Raw genomic sequence first — 13,943 nt, 5'->3', positions numbered from 1 at the left:
CATTGACACCAAGCTGATAGTGGAGATGAAGGGTAAGGAATAGCCATTGACACCAAGCTAATCGTGGAGCTGAAGGGTAAGGAATAGTCATTGACACCAAGCTGATAGTGGAGATGAAGGGTAAGGAATAGCCATTGACACCAAGCTAATCGTGGAGCTGAAGCGTAAGGAATAGCCATTGACACTATGCTGATAGTGGAGCTGAAGGGTTAGGAATAGCCATTGACACTATGCTGATAGTGGAGCTGAAGGGTAAGGAATAGCAATTGACACCAAGCTGATAGTGGAGCTGAAGGGTTAGGAATAGCCATTGACACTACTCTGATAGTGGAGCTGAAGGGTAAGGAATAGCCATTGACACCAAGCTGATAGTGGAGCTGAAGGGTTATGAATAGCCATTGACACTACTCTGATAGTGGAGCTGAAGGGTAAGGAATAGCCATTGACACCAAGCTGATAGTGGAGCTGAAGGGTAAGGAATAGCAATTAACTCCAAGCTGATAGTGGAGCTGAAGGGTTAGGAATAGCCATTGACACTATGCTGATAGTGGAGCTGAAGGGTTAGGAATAGCCATTGACACTATGCTGATAGTGGAGCTGAAGCGTAAGGAATAGCCATTGACACTATGCTGATAGTGGAGCTGAAGGGTTAGGAATAGCCATTGACACTATGTTGATAGTGGAGCTGAAGGTAAGGAATAGCAATTGACACCAAGCTGATAGTGGAGCTGAAGGGTTAGGAATAGCCATTGACACTACTCTGATAGTGGAGCTGAAGGGTAAGGAATAGCCATTGACACCAAGCTGATAGTGGAGCTGAAGGGTAAGGAATAGCCATTGACACTACTCTGATAGTGGAGCTGAAGGGTAAGGAATAGCCATTGACACCAAGCTGATAGTGGAGCTGAAGGTTAAGGAATAGCCATTGACACTACTCTGATAGTGGAGCTGAAGGGTAAGGAATAGCCATTGACACCAAGCTGATAGTGGATCTGACAGATAAGGAATAGCCATTGACACCAAGCTGATAGTTGAGCTGAAGGGTTAGGAATAGCCATTGACACCAAGCTGATCGTGGAGCTGAAGGCTGTTCTTTAGCCATTGACAGTATGCTGATAGTGGAGCTGAAGGTTAAGGAATAGACATTGACACCAAGCTGATAGTGTAGCTGAAGGGTCAGGAATAGCCATTGACACCAAGCTGATAGTGGAGCTGAAGTGTAAGGAATAGCCATTGACACCAAGCTGATAGTTTAGCTGAAGGGTTAGGAATAGCCATTGACACCAAGCTGATAGTGGAGATGAAGGGTAAGGAATAGCCATTGACACCAAGCTAATCGTGGAGCTGAAGGATAAGGAATAGCCATTGACACTATGCTGATAGTGGAGCTGAAGAGTTAGCTATAGCCATTGACACTATGCTGATAGTAGAGCTGAAGGGTTAGGAATAGCCATTGACACCAAGCTGATAGTGGAGATGAAGGGTAAGGAATAGCCATTGACACCAAGCTAATCGTGGAGCTGAAGGATAAGGAATAGCCATTGACACTATGCTGATAGTGGAGCTGAAGGGTTAGGAATAGCCATTGACACTATGCTGATAGTAGAGCTGAAGGGTTAGGAATAGCCATTGACACTATGCTGATAGTGGAGCTGAAGGGTAAGGAATAGCAATTAACTCCAAGCTGATAGTGGAGCTGAAGGGTTAGGAATAGCCATTGACACTATGCTGATAGTGGAGCTGAAGGGTTAGGAATAGCCATTGACACTATGCTGATAGTGGAGCTGAAGGGTTAGGAATAGCCATTGACACTATGCTGATAGTGGAGCTGAAGGGTAAGGAATAGCAATTGACACCAAGCTGATAGTGGAGCTGAAGGGTTAGGAATAGCCATTGACACTATGCTGATAGTGGAGCTGAAGGGTTAGGAATAGCCATTGACACTATGCTGATAGTGGAGCTGAAGGGTAAGGAATAGCAATTGACACTATGCTGATAGTGGAGCTGAAGGGTTAGGAATAGCCATTGACACTATGCTGATAGTGGAGCTGAAGGGTTAGGAATAGCCATTGACACTATGCTGATAGTGGAGCTGAAGGGTAAGGAATAGCAATTGACACTACGCTGATAGTGGAGCTGAAGGGTTAGGAATAGCTATTAACTCCAAGCTGATAGTGGAGCTGAAGGGTTAGGAATAGCAATTGACACCAAGCTGATAGTGGAGCTGAAGGGTAAGGAATAGCCATTGAAACTATGCTGATAGTGGAGCTGAAGGGTAAGGAATAGCAATTGACACTATGCTGATAGTGGAGCTGAAGGGTTAGGAATAGCTATTAACAAAGCTGATAGTGGAGCTGAAGGGTTAGGAATAGCCATTGACACCAAGCTGATAGTGGAGATGAAGGGTAAGGAATAGCCATTGACACTATGCTGATAGTGGAGCTGAAGTGTTAGGAATAGCCATTGACACTATGCTGATAGTAGAGCTGAAGGGTAAGGAATAGTCATTGACACCAAGCTGATAGTTTAGCTGAAGGGTTAGGAATAGCCATTGACAACAAGCTGATAGTGGAGCTGAAGGGTTAGGAATAGCCATTGACACCAAGCTGATAGTGGAGCTGAAGGGTAAGGAATAGCCATTGACACAAGCTGATAGTGGAGCTGAAGGGTTAGGAATAGCCATTGAATAGCATTGACACCAAGCTGATAGTGGAGCTGAAGGGTAAGGAATAGCCATTGACACCAAGCTAATTGTGGAGCTGAAGGGTAAGGAATAGTCATTGACACCAAGCTGATAGTGGAGATGAAGGGTAAGGAATAGCCATTGACACCAAGCTGATAGTGGAGATGAAGGGTAGGAATAGCCATTGACACCAAGCAGATAGTGGAGCTGAAGGGTAAGGAATAGCCATTGACACCAAGCTGATAGTTTAGCTGAAGGGTTAGGAATAGCCATTGACACCAAGCTGATAGTTTAGCTGAAGGGTTAGGAATAGCCATTGACACCAAGCTGATAGTTTAGCTGAAGGGTTAGGAATAGCCATTGACAACAAGCTGATAGTGGAGCTGAAGGGTAAGGAATAGCCATTGACACCAAGCTGATAGTTTAGCTGAAGGGTTAGGAATAGCCATTGACACCAAGCTAATCGTGGAGCTGAAGGGTAAGGAATAGTCATTGACACCAAGCTGATAGTGGAGATGAAGGGTAAGGAATAGCCATTGACACCAAGCTGATAGTGGAGCTGAAGGGTAAGGAATAGCCATTGACACTATGCTGATAGTGGAGCTGAAGGGTAAGGAATAGCAATTGACACCAAGCTGATAGTGGAGCTGAAGGGTTAGGAATAGCCATTGACACTATGCTGATAGTGGAGCTGAAGGGTAAGGAATAGCCATTGACACTATGCTGATAGTGGAGCTGAAGGGTTAGGAATAGCCATTGACACTACTCTGATAGTGGAGCTGAAGGGTAAGGAATAGCCATTGACACCAAGCTGATAGTGGAGCTGAAGGGTAAGGAATAGCAATTAACTCCAAGCTGATAGTGGAGCTGAAGGGTTAGGAATAGCCATTGACACTATGCTGATAGTGGAGCTGAAGGGTTAGGAATAGCCATTGACACTATGCTGATAGTGGAGCTGAAGGGTTAGGAATAGCCATTGACACTACTCTGATAGTGGAGCTGAAGGGTAAGGAATAGCCATTGACACTATGCTGATAGTGGAGCTGAAGGGTTAGGAATAGCCATTGACACTATGCTGATAGTGGAGCTGAAGGGTAAGGAATAGCAATTGACACCAAGCTGATAGTGGAGCTGAAGGGTTAGGAATAGCCATTGACACTACTCTGATAGTGGAGCTGAAGGGTAAGGAATAGCCATTGACACCAAGCTGATAGTGGAGCTGAAGGGTTAGGAATAGCCATTGACACTACTCTGATAGTGGAGCTGAAGGGTAAGGAATAGCCATTGACACCAAGCTGATAGTGGAGCTGAAGGGTAAGGAATAGCCATTGACACTACTCTGATAGTGGAGCTGAAGGGTAAGGAATAGCCATTGACACCAAGCTGATAGTGGATCTGACAGATAAGGAATAGCCATTGACACCAAGCTGATAGTGGAGCTGAAGGTTAAGGAATAGACATTGACACCAAGCTGATAGTGGAGATGAAGGGTAAGGAATAGCCATTGACACCAACCTGATAGTGTAGCTGAAGGGTTAGGAATAGCCATTGACACTAAGCTGATAGTTTAGCTGAAGGGTTAGGAATAGCCATTGACACCAAGCTGATAGTGGAGATGAAGGGTAAGGAATAGCCATTGACACCAAGCTAATCGTGGAGCTGAAGGATAAGGAATAGCCATTGACACTATGCTGATAGTGGAGCTGAAGGGTTAGGAATAGCCATTGACACTATGCTGATAGTAGAGCTGAAGGGTAAGGAATAGTCATTGACACCAAGCTGATAGTGGAGATGAAGGGTAAGGAATAGCCATTGACACCAAGCTAATCGTGGAGCTGAAGGATAAGGAATAGCCATTGACACTATGCTGATAGTGGAGCTGAAGGGTTAGGAATAGCCATTGACACTATGCTGATAGTAGAGCTGAAGGGTTAGGAATAGCCATTGACACTATGCTGATAGTGGAGCTGAAGGGTAAGGAATAGCAATTAACTCCAAGCTGATAGTGGAGCTGAAGGGTTAGGAATAGCCATTGACACTATGCTGATAGTGGAGCTGAAGGGTTAGGAATAGCCATTGACACTATGCTGATAGTGGAGCTGAAGGGTAAGGAATAGCAATTGACACTATGCTGATAGTGGAGCTGAAGGGTAAGGAATAGCAATTGACACTATGCTGATAGTGGAGCTGAAGGGTAAGGAATAGCAATTGACACTACGCTGATAGTGGAGCTGAAGGGTTAGGAATAGCTATTAACTCCAAGCTGATAGTGGAGCTGAAGGGTTAGGAATAGCAATTGACACCAAGCTGATAGTGGAGCTGAAGGGTTAGGAATAGCAATTAACTCCAAGCTGAGAGTGGAGCTGAAGGGTTAGGAATAGCCATTGACACTATGCTGATAGTGGAGCTGAAGAGTAAGGAATAGCCATTGACACTATGCTGATAGTGGAGCTGAAGGGTAAGGAATAGCCATTGAAACTATGCTGATAGTGGAGCTGAAGGGTTAGGAATAGCCATTGACACTATGCTGATAGTGGAGCTGAAGGGTAAGGAATAGCCATTGACACTATGCTGATAGTGGAGCTGAAGGGTTAAGAATAGCCATTGACACTATGCTGATAGTGGAGCTGAAGGGTAAGGAATAGCAATTGACACTATGCTGATAGTGGAGCTGAAGGGTTAGGAATAGCCATTGACACTATGCTGATAGTGGAGCTGAAGGGTTAGGAATAGCCATTGACACTATGCTGATAGTGGAGCTGAAGGGTAAGGAATAGCCATTGACACCAAGCTGATAGTGGAGCTGAAGGGTTAGGAATAGCCATTGACACTACTCTGATAGTGGAGCTGAAGGGTAAGGAATAGCCATTGACACCAAGCTGATAGTGGAGCTGAAGGGTTATGAATAGCCATTGACACTACTCTGATAGTGGAGCTGAAGGGTAAGGAATAGCCATTGACACCAAGCTGATAGTGGAGCTGAAGGGTAAGGAATAGCAATTGACACCAAGCTGATAGTGGAGCTGAAGGGTTAGGAATAGCCATTGACACTATGCTGATAGTGGAGCTGAAGGGTTAGGAATAGCCATTGACACTATGCTGGCTGAAGTGTTAGGAATAGCCATTGACACTATGCTGATAGTGGAGCTGAAGCGTAAGGAATAGCCATTGACACTATGCTGATATTGGAGCTGAAGGGTTAGGAATAGCCATTGACACTATGCTGATAGTGGAGCTGAAGGGTAAGGAATAGCAATTGACACCAAGCTGATAGTGGAGCTGAAGGGTTAGGAATAGCCATTGACACTACTCTGATAGTGGAGCTGAAGGGTAAGGAATAGCCATTGACACTAAGCTGATAGTGGAGCTGAAGGGTTAGGAATAGCCATTGACACTACTCTGATAGTGGAGCTGAAGGGTAAGGAATAGCCATTGACACCAAGCTGATAGTGGAGCTGAAGGGTAAGGAATAGCCATTGACACTACTCTGATAGTGGAGCTGAAGGGTAAGGAATAGCCATTGACACCAAGCTGATAGTGGATCTGACAGATAAGGAATAGCCATTGACACCAAGCTGATAGTTGAGCTGAAGGGTTAGGAATAGCCATTGACACCAAGCTGATCGTGGAGCTGAAGGCTGTTCTTTAGCCATTGACAGTATGCTGATAGTGGAGCTGAAGGTTAAGGAATAGACATTGACACCAAGCCGATAGTGTAGCTGAAGGGTCAGGAATAGCCATTGACACCAAGCTGATAGTGGAGCTGAAGTGTAAGGAATAGCCATTGACACCAAGCTGATAGTTTAGCTGAAGGGTTAGGAATAGCCATTGACACCAAGCTGATAGTGGAGATGAAGGGTAAGGAATAGCCATTGACACCAAGCTAATCGTGGAGCTGAAGGATAAGGAATAGCCATTGACACTATGCTGATAGTGGAGCTGAAGGGTTAGGAATAGCCATTGACACTATGCTGATAGTAGAGCTGAAGGGTAGGAATAGTCATTGACACCAAGCTGATAGTGGAGATGAAGGGTAAGGAATAGCCATTGACACCAAGCTAATCGTGGAGCTGAAGGATAAGGAATAGCCATTGACACTATGCTGATAGAAGAGCTGAAGGGTTAGGAATAGCCATTGACACTATGCTGATAGTAGAGCTGAAGGGTTAGGAATAGCCATTGACACTATGCTGATAGTGGAGCTGAAGGGTAAGGAATAGCAATTAACTTGATAGTGGAGCTGAAGGGTTAGGAATAGCCATTGACACTATGCTGATAGTGGAGCTGAAGGGTTAGGAATAGCCATTGACACTATGCTGATAGTGGAGCTGAAGGGTTAGGAATAGCCATTGACACTATGCTGATAGTGGAGCTGAAGGGTAAGGAATAGCAATTGACACTATGCTGATAGTGGAGCTGAAGGGTTAGGAATAGCCATTGACACTATGCTGATAGTGGAGCTGAAGGGTTAGGAATAGCCATTGACACTATGCTGATAGTGGAGCTGAAGGGTAAGGAATAGCAATTGACACTATGCTGATAGTGGAGCTGAAGGGTAAGGAATAGCCATTGACACTATGCTGATAGTGGAGCTGAAGGGTAAGGAATAGCAATTGACACTATGCTGATAGTGGAGCTGAAGGGTAAGGAATAGCCATTGAAACTATGCTGATAGTGGAGCTGAAGGGTAAGGAATAGCAATTGACACCAAGCTGATAGTGGAGCTGAAGGGTTAGGAATAGCAATTAACTCCAAGCTGAGAGTGGAGCTGAAGGGTTAGGAATAGCCATTGACACTATGCTGATAGTGGAGCTGAAGAGTAAGGAATAGCCATTGACACTATGCTGATAGTGGAGCTGAAGGGTTAGGAATCGCAATTAACTCCAAGCTGATAGTGGAGCTGAAGGGTAAGGAATAGCAATTGACACTATGCTGATAGTGCAGCTGAATAGCAAGGAATAGTCATTGACATTACACTGATAGTGGAGCTGAAGGATAAGGAATAGCCATTGACACCAAGCTGATATTTGAGCTGAAGGGTGAGGAATAGCCATTGACACCAAGCTGATCGTGGAGCTGAAGGCTGTTCTTTAGCCATTGACAGTATGCTGATAGTGGAGCTGAAGGGTAAGGAATAGCCATTGACACCAAGCTGATAGTGTAGCTGAAGGGTTAGGAATAGCCATTGACACCAAGCTGATAGTGGAGCTGAAGGGTAAGGAATAGCCATTGACACAAAGCTGATAGTTTTGCTGAAGGGTTAGGAATAGCCATTGACACCAAGCTGATAGTTTAGCTGAAGGGTAAGGAATAGCCATTGACACCAAGCTGATAGTGGAGCTGAAGGGTAAGGAATAGCCATTGACACCAGGCTGATAGTGGAGCTGAAGGGTAAGGAATAGCCATTGGCACCAAGCTGATAGTTTAGCTGAAGGGTTAGGAATAGCCATTGACACCAAGCTAATCGTGGAGCTGAAGGGTAAGGAATAGTCATTGACACCAAGCTGATAGTGGAGATGAAGGGTAAGGAATAGCCATTGACACCAAGCTGATAGTGGAGATGAAGGTTAAGGAATAGCCATTGACACCAAGCTGATAGTGGAGATGAAGGTTAGGAATAGCCATTGACACCAAGCTGATAGTTTAGCTGAAGGGTAAGGAATAGCCATTGACACCAAGCTGATAGTTTAGCTGAAGGGTTAGGAATAGCCATTGACACCAAGCTAATCGTGGAGCTGAAGGGTAGGGAATAGTCATTGACACTATGCTGATAGTGGAGATGAAGGGTAAGGAATAGCCATTGACACCAAGCTAATCGTGGAGCTGAAGGATAAGGAATAGACATTGACACAAAGCTGATAGTGGAGATGAAGGGTAAGGAATAGCCATTGACACCAAGCTGATAGTGGAGCTGAAGGGTTAGGAATAGCCATTGACACCAAGCTAATCGTGGAGCTGAAGGGTTAGGAATAGCCATTGACACCAAGCTAATCGTGGAGCTGAAGGGTAAGGAATAGTCATTGACACCAAGCTAATCGTGGAGCTGAAGGATAAGGAATAGACATTGACACAAAGCTGATAGTGGAGCTGAAGGATAAGGAATAGACATTGACACAAAGCTGATAGTGGAGCTGAAGGATAAGGAATAGACATTGACACAAAGCTGATAGTGGAGCTGAAGGATAAGGAATAGACATTGACACAAAGCTGATAGTGGAGCTGAAGGGTAAGGAATAGCCATTGACACCAAGCTAATCGTGGAGCTGAAGGATAAGGAATAGACATTGACACAAAGCTGATAGTGGAGCTGAAGGGTAAGGAATAGCCATTGACACCAAGCTGATAGTGGAGCTGAAGGGTTAGCAATAGCCATTGACACCAAGCTAATCGTGGAGCTGAAGGGTTAGGAATAGCCATTGACACCAAGCTAATTGTGGAGCTGAAGGGTAAGGAATAGTCATTGACACCAAGCTGATAGTGGAGATGAAGGGTAAGGAATAGCCATTGACACCAAGCTGATAGTGGAGATGAAGGGTAAGGAATAGCCATTGACACCAAGCTAATCGTGGAGCTGAAGGGTAAGGAATAGTCATTGACACCAAGCTGATAGTGGAGATGAAGGGTAAGGAATAGCCATTGACACCAAGCTGATAGTGGAGCTGAAGGGTTAGGAATAGCCATTGACACTAAGCTGATAGTTTAGCTGAAGGGTTAGGAATAGCCATTGACACCAAGCTGATAGTGGAGCTGAAGGGTTAGGAATAGCCATTGACACCAAGCTGATAGTGGAGCTGAAGGGTAAGGAATAGCCATTGACACCAAGCTGATAGTGGAGCTGAAGGGTAAGGAATAGCCATTGACACTATGCTGATAGTGGAGCTGAAGTGTTAGGAATAGCCATTGACACTATGCTGATAGTAGAGCTGAAGGGTAAGGAATAGTCATTGACACCAAGCTGATAGTTTAGCTGAAGGGTTAGGAATAGCCATTGACAACAAGCTGATAGTGGAGCTGAAGGGTTAGGAATAGCCATTGACACCAAGCTGATAGTTTAGCTGAAGGGTTAGGAATAGCCATTGACACCAAGCTGATAGTTTAGCTGAAGGGTTAGGAATAGCCATTGACACCAAGCTGATAGTTTAGCTGAAGGGTTAGGAATAGCCATTGACACATTTAGTTTAGCTGAAGGGTCTTAGCCATTGACACCAAACTGATAGTTTAGCTGAAGGGTTAGGGATAGCCATTGACACCAAGCTGATAGTTTATGAAGGGTTAGGGATCAATTCACCAAGCTGATAGTTTAGCTGAAGGGTTACACAGGCCATTGACACCAAGCTGATAGTTTAGCTGAAGGGTTTAGCCATTGAACAATGATAGTTTAGCTGAAGGGTTAGGAATAGCCATTGACACCAAGCTGATAGTTTAGCTGAAGGGTTAGGGATAGCCATTTTACCAGGGCTGATAGTGGAGCAAAAAATAGCTATGAGATCAGGTGAAGGGTATTTTTAGTACGAGGTCTTACAACCAAACATGAAGATTTATGATGGTCAATTCATATGTTAAATACACAGGATTCCAACATTCCATTTCAGCTAAACAATGGTTACTTTAAATACCCATTTTAATACACATCAAAAAAATATGAGATCAGTAATATTTTTCACACAAATGAAGATACCTATAACCATTCATTTTCGACGAAACAAACACAAATGTGAAAAATTGGTAGGTATAGTGTTTTTGGAAATAAACTCTTTTTAAATAGACTTCAATAAATACCAGTTCTCAGAAATGGGTAATAAAGACAAGCAGGTATGTTCGTGGAACGTGAGACGCTCTGGATTGCATGCTGCAGTGAAACAGGCTGCTGAGGGGAGAACTGCTCATAATAATGTCTGGAACGGAGCTCATGGAATGGTATCAAACACCTGGAAACCATGTGTTGGATTTTTTGATACCATTCCACTGAATCCGCTCCAGTCATTACCATGAGCCCGACCTCCATAATTAAGGTGCCACCAACTTCCTGTGGAACCTACACCAGACAAAATATTCTACAAACCATTCCCACTCTCTGTGTGGATGTCCAATCGTAATTTCAAACTGAAATCTAGCGTCTCTGGCTCTGCCAAACGTTTCAGATTATAATCATTCTTCTGGGAATTCATCCCACTCGTTCCTGACAGCCAGCCTCTCCACTGGCACGGTGTGCAGAGCCTCCTCTCCTCTCTCATTTCTGTAGAAACAATCAGATATTTGGACGATTTTGTCCGTCTCGATCTTTTCGTCTGTTTGAACAATCAAGTCCTGGACATGACAGTGAGTTGGCGGTCCACTTCAGGCAGCGCAGGCACAGAGCGTCTCTGGGGGTGGAAGATCTGGGTCCAGCGTTGATTAACTGATGTCTTTTGGAAGCTCCACTAGTTTAGTTATTTCTTTTGTTTGAAACTCCAAGGAAAATCTCCACGAGAGCACAGATGGTGCGCAGGCAGAGTAACGACACGTTCTCCCCTCCCCAAATCGAACACAGGGATGGTATGCTATTCAGATCTCCATAAGGTGACTGATAGACCATGCACTACTAGAGCGTGTCATGTAAATAAATACATTCTGGGATGTGCTGCTTCCCTTGTCTTTTTTTTCTAGTGTCATATTAAACAGCACGACTGATTTATCAGCTATTAGTCAGCGGCTGCTGGCGGATCAGTTGGAGTCCATCCGCTAGAGTCTACAGGTTAAATGGTTTGGATCAGGGCTCTCCAACCATGTTCCTGGAGGGCTACTGTCCTGTAGGTTTTCACTCCAACCCTACCCAGCTCACCTCATTCTAATAATTAGCTGGTTGATCAGCTGCATCAAGTTAGTTACAACTGGGTTTGAAGTGAATACCTACTGGAGGGTAGCTCTCTAAGAACAGGGTTGGTGAACACTGGTTTAGATGTTTCTCACAGTAAAGAATATCTACTAAGGGAATACATCCTATGAACATTATTGGACCCAACTCTTGTACACTCTTTGAAAAAAAGGTGCTATCTAGAACCTAAAAGCTTCTTTGGCTGTTCCCATAGGAGATCCGTTTAAATAACCATTTTCCGTTCCAGGTTGAACACTTTTGGGTTCCATGTAGAACCCTTTCCACAGAGGGTTCTACATGGAACCCAAAAAGGGTACCATGTACCTGAAACCAGAAAGGGTTCTACCTAAAGCCAAAAAGGGTTATCCTATGTGGACAGCCGAAGAACCCTTTTGGAACAATTGTGCAGGTTCAAACTTTAAGCCGCTCAGTGACTTTTCAGAGTTGTTGAGAGGTTTGATCCTTCTAAGAATCAAACCTACTGTAGGATGGAGGACAGGAGGAGAAGGATGTTAATATACTGTATATATTATTTTTTTTAAAGCCAGCTTTGTAAGATGAACTCTGAAAAATAAATTAAAGTTGAAGAGAGGTTCTGATCAAAAACGGATGAAGAAATGTATTTTTGGAGGAAGAGAAGAGAATGAATGAAAGAAATGAGTCCACTCATGACAGCAGTGGCAAATTTGCGAATTTATGTTTTCAAAAGAAATGAGTTATCTTCAATGGAGATGTTTGGCGAACAGGTGTTTTGAATGCTGTGGGGTTTACAGTAATACATGAGGTCAAGCTCATTCACTGACAAGGCCATGCAGATTACTACCCAAGGAATGTATTCTGGAATGTCTCCGTCTGTCCTCAGTACTGTCAAAGACTCTTGTCACAACTCAATCAGCAGCTGGAGAATTTACAGTCGTCTGATGAGGGTAGATTGTTTCTGGGTCGTAGGATTGATTGATCATTTGTGCAGCCTTTCGGCAACATTAGTCCATCCGCTAGAGTCTACAGGTTAAATGGTTTAAATGTTTCTCAGAGTAAAGCATCATTACTATGGGAATACATTATATGCATATTATTGGCCTCATCTCTTGCACAGGTACAGATGGTCTATCTTAATTTAACTCTGCTTCTCAGGAAATGGAAACAGGAATTGCAAATTATTATGTGGATTATAACTAATGGATATTTTTGTACGTGTTGATACATTTTTCATTAGGGCAAATAAAGTCAGAAATGTTAAAGTGGAAAGTACAAACTTTAGAAGCTTTTATAAACCTTTAATAGACTACAATGTGCATTTCCTGCGACAACAGAGTGATCAAACTAAGATAGCAGAACTGTAATTCAACCTTTAAGCCACGCGGTGACTTTTCAGAGTTGTTGGTTTGATTGTTCTAAGGGACTAAAGTAGGATGGAGGACAGGTGGGGAAGCAATACATTTTAATCTTATTTGAAAGCCAGCTGTGGAAGACCAACTCTGGAAATGTTCTGATCAAAACTGGATGAAGAAAGAGTTGCTGGAGTCAATCAGGAAATTCCTCTCAGGAACAAATTAGTTGATTGTGTCAGACTGTATTTCATAGTTTTTACATGTTTTTTTGGAGGAAGAGAAGAAATTAAAGAAATGGCAGCTGTTTTGTCTCTGGGCCTCTTTGAAAAGAAGTCCCTCATGACAGCAGTGGCAAATTTGAGAATGTATGTTTTTCGAAAGAGATGAGGTACAGTGTCTTCAATGGAGACGTCTGGAGAACAGGTACTTTGAATGCTGTGGGTTTACACTCACAACTCAATCAACAGCTGGAGAATGTACAGTCACCTAATAAGGGTAGATAGATAATAGGAGTGATTGAAGGAAAAGCTCCCTTGTCATTCCTCCTCTATCGTCCTTCTGTTGAAAAGACATTAACTTCTTATTGCAATGAGCCTTGACAAGAGTGACTGGGGAGACTGGACTCCTGTCTTGAGTTATGTAACAGAGTTGATGGATAACAGGCCACAGAGTAGTAGAGTCAGCCAAGTGGATTTAAACACACACACACACACACACACACACACACACACACACACACACACACACACACACACACACACATACACACACAGGATCCCTTACAGGTACTCAGAGTTCAAGGCCTTTGACATGTGTCACGTTGAGGTGCGCCGACCACGCCAACCGCACTTACAGGTTTTTTTCTCAACCGTCCGGTCGTTGGCATGGTCATGGTGCCTTCAGAGTCTCTCAAAGAGGTTAGGTATGTCATTGGATGAAACAGCCCAATGGTTGTTGTGTTTTGACACTTGAGTCTAATGCATTTGGTTTTAGTTGCAATGGATACTCCCCGGCAGAACCGTATTTATATTATGTCGTTTTTACTTTCCATCTGTTTCTGATGCCCAATCCCCAA

The sequence above is a fragment of the Oncorhynchus tshawytscha genome, linkage group LG14 (assembly GCF_018296145.1).
Source record: "Oncorhynchus tshawytscha isolate Ot180627B linkage group LG14, Otsh_v2.0, whole genome shotgun sequence".
NCBI classification, from domain to species: domain Eukaryota; kingdom Metazoa; phylum Chordata; class Actinopteri; order Salmoniformes; family Salmonidae; genus Oncorhynchus; species Oncorhynchus tshawytscha.
The sequence above is the reverse complement of the archived record's forward strand: the minus strand, read 5'-3'. Positions refer to the sequence as shown.